Here is a 3,013-nt window from a genome sequence, read left to right as displayed (position 1 = left end):
TCCCGGTGACCCTCTCCCCGGGAGCCTCTCCCCTGGCCCCTCACCTGGATCCCCTCACCTGGATCCTCACCCGGCCCCTGCCCCACCCCCGGCAGCCCCCGCAGGGCTCAGGTGCTGCTGCACACCTGGGCCAGGTGAATAAATTCAAAAGGGCTCTGGACCCTCCAGGTGCGACAGGTGTGGAGTTTTTGGGGGTCCTGAACTCTGCAGGTGGGACAGGCGTGAGTTTGGGGGTCCCTGACTCCCCCAGGTGTGGATTTGGGGGACCCTGAATCCCCCAGGTGTGAATTTGGGAGGTTCCCAACCCTCCAGGTGTGGATTTTAGGGGTCCCAACCCCCCAGGTGTGAATTTGGGGGGTCCTGAGCCCCACAGGTGTGAATTTGGGGGGTCTATGCTCCTCCAGGTGTGAATTTGGGGAGTCCCAGCCCCACAGGTGTGAATTTGGGGGGGGCCCAACCCTCCAGGTGGGAATTTGGGGGTTCCTGACTCCCCCAGGTGTGAATTTGGGGGTCCCAGCCCCCCAGGTGTGGTCCTGAGGTCCGCAGGTGTGAATTTGGGGGGTCTATGCTCCTCCAGGTGTGAATTTGGGGAGTCCCAGCCCCACAGGTGTGAATTTGGGGGGGCCCAACCCTCCAGGTGTGAATTTGGGGGTTCCTGACTCCCCCAGGCGTGAATTTGGGGGTCCCAGCCCCCCAGGTGTGAATTTGGGGGTTCCTGACTCCCCCAGGTGTGAATTTGGGGAGTCCCAATCCCCCAGGTGCGGATTTTGGGGGGTCCCAGCCCCCCAGGTGTGAATTTTGGGGGGATCTCTCCCTCCCCCACCCGTCCACTGACTCCGCCCCCAAAGCGCCAGGTGGGACTCAGGTGAGACCAGCGATAACGTCATCAATTAACCATCGTTTAATGAGTTACTCAGGTGTGCCCCGCCCCCACCCCCAGCGCTACAGCTACCGCCCGGAAAGATGAGACAGGTGAGCCCAGGTGTGCCCAGGTGAACCCCAGATGCGCCCCAGGTGTGCTCAGACGTGCCCAGGTATGCCCCAGGTGTGCCCAGGTGAGCCCCAGGTGTGCTCAGGTGAGCCCCAGGTGTGCTCAGGTGTGCCCAGGTGAAGCCCAGGTGTGCCCAGGTGAGCCCAAGGTGAGCTCAGGTGAGCCCCAGATGTGCCCCAGGTGTGCTCAGATGTGCCCAGGTAAGCTCGGGTGTCCCCAGATGTGCCCAAGTGAACCCCAAGTGTGCTCAGGTGTCCCCAGGTGAACCCCAGGTGTGCCCAGGTGAGCCCCAGGTGTGCCCAGGTGAGCTGAGGTGAACCCCAGGTGTGCCCAGATGTGCCCAGGTGAGCTGAGGTGTGCCCAGGTGAGCCCAGGTGTGCCCCAGGTGAACCCCAGGTGTGCTCAGGTGCACTGTCCCTGTCCCATTGTCCAAGGGGAACAAATCCAGGCCCCGGGAAGGCCCCGCCCCATCCAGGTGTGCACCTGGAGCACCCCAAAATCCAGGTGAGTCCAGCCTCAGGTCCCCCAGTCCTGACTGGGAGGGGCTCCGCAGCTCCAGGTGAGGGCTCAGGTGAGGCACCGCAGTTCTGGGGTCACACCTGGCCACAGGTGCACCCTGGGGGTCCCCGGTCCTTTTCCAATGCTGGTGACATCACAGCTCAGGTGTGGCCGTGCTGGGACCCCTCACCTGCAGCTCAGGTGCTGCCGATTTTGGGGTCCACACCTGTCCTGGAGCCCCCCACCTCCGGCTCAGGTGTCGCTGTCCAGGTGCTGCAGCTTTTTGGGGTCCACACCTGTCCAGGGTCACAGGTACAGGGTGCCCTCACCTGCGGCTCAGGTGTCGCAGTTCAGGTGTTGTTGCTGCAGCTCTTTGGGGTCCACGGCACATTTTTGGGGTCCACACCTGTGCTGGGGCTCCTCACCTGGGCACATTCAGGTGCTGCAGCTTTTTGGGGTCCACACCCATCCTGGGGCACAGGTACAGGGTGGCTTCACCTGGAGCTCAGGCGTCGCAGTTCAGGTGGTGCTGCTGCAGCTTTTTGGAGCCCACACCTGGCCTGGGGTACAGGTCCAGGGTCCCCTCACCTGCGGCTCAGGTGTCGCAGTTCAGGTGGTGCTGCTGCAGCTTTTTAGGGTCCAATGCACATTTTTGGGGTCCACACCTGTCCAGGGCTGCATGTCCAGGGTCCCCTCACCTGCGGCTCAGGCGTCGCAGTTCAGGTGTTGCTGCTGCAGCTTTTTGGAGCCCACACCTGGCCTGGGTGCAGATCCAGGGTGCCCTCACCTGCGGCTCAGGTGCTTCAGGTGTTGCTGCTGCAGCTTTTTGGGGTCCAATGCACATTTTTAGGGTCCTCACCTGTCCGGGGTCACAGATCTGGGGTTCTCACACCTGCGGCTCAGGTGTCGCAGTTCAGGTGTTGCTGCTGCAGCTTTTTGGGGTCCACGGGAGATTTTTGGGGTGCACACCTGTCCAAGGTCACAGATACAAAGTCCCCCCACCTGCGGCTCAGGTGTCGCAGTTCGAGCGTTGCCGCTGCAGCTTTTTGGGGTCCACAGGAGATTTTTGGGGCGCGCACCTGGCTGATACTGGGGGTCCTCTCACCTGGGCCTTCATCCACGGGGCTCAGGTGCTTCAAGTGGTGCTGCTGCAGCTTTTTGGGGTCCAATGCACATTTTTGGGGTCCGCACCTGCCCGGGGTCACAGATCTGGGGTTCCCACACCTGCGGCTGAGGTGTCACAGTTCAGGTGTTGCTGCTGCAGCTTTTTGGGGTCCACAGCACATTTTAGGGGTCCACAGCACATTTTAGGGGTCCATAGCACATTTTCAGGGCCCACACCTGTCCGAGGTCACAAAGTCCCTTCACCTGCGGCTCAGGTGCCGCAGTTCGGGCGTTGCCGCTGCAGCTTTTTGGGGTCCACGGGAGATTTTTGGGGCGCACACCTGGCTGATACTGGGGGTCCTCTCACCTGGGCCTTCATCCACGGGGCTCAGGTGCTTCAAGTGGTGCTGCTGCAGCTTT

The 3,013-nt window shown here is 62.1% G+C and overlaps 3 long non-coding RNA genes across 3 annotated transcripts in view; 1 reads left to right on the top strand and 2 right to left on the bottom strand.

Moving 5' to 3' along the window:
* Positions 1 to 187, bottom strand: part of LOC108447902 — a 628-nt gene extending 441 nt beyond the window's left edge. The window contains exon 1 of the long non-coding RNA XR_001863609.1: positions 45 to 187. This is a non-coding gene — a long non-coding RNA (uncharacterized LOC108447902). The remainder of the gene's footprint in view (positions 1 to 44) is intronic.
* Positions 188 to 883: 696 nt separating this feature from the next.
* Positions 884 to 2,737, bottom strand: LOC108447904. The gene is made up of 2 exons (XR_001863611.1): positions 2,045 to 2,737; positions 884 to 1,895 (listed from the first exon to the last, which is right to left on the bottom strand). It is a non-coding gene; the product is annotated as an uncharacterized LOC108447904 (long non-coding RNA).
* Positions 2,143 to 2,535, top strand: LOC108447903. The gene is made up of 3 exons (XR_001863610.1): positions 2,143 to 2,212; positions 2,297 to 2,357; positions 2,468 to 2,535. It is a non-coding gene; the product is annotated as an uncharacterized LOC108447903 (long non-coding RNA).
* Positions 2,738 to 3,013: the final 276 nt, after the last annotated feature.

This window comes from Corvus brachyrhynchos, unplaced genomic scaffold (assembly GCF_000691975.1).
Source record: "Corvus brachyrhynchos isolate BGI_N302 unplaced genomic scaffold, ASM69197v1 scaffold627, whole genome shotgun sequence".
Classification (NCBI taxonomy): Eukaryota; Metazoa; Chordata; class Aves; order Passeriformes; family Corvidae; genus Corvus; species Corvus brachyrhynchos.
This window is presented reverse-complemented; position numbering and strand designations above follow the sequence as displayed.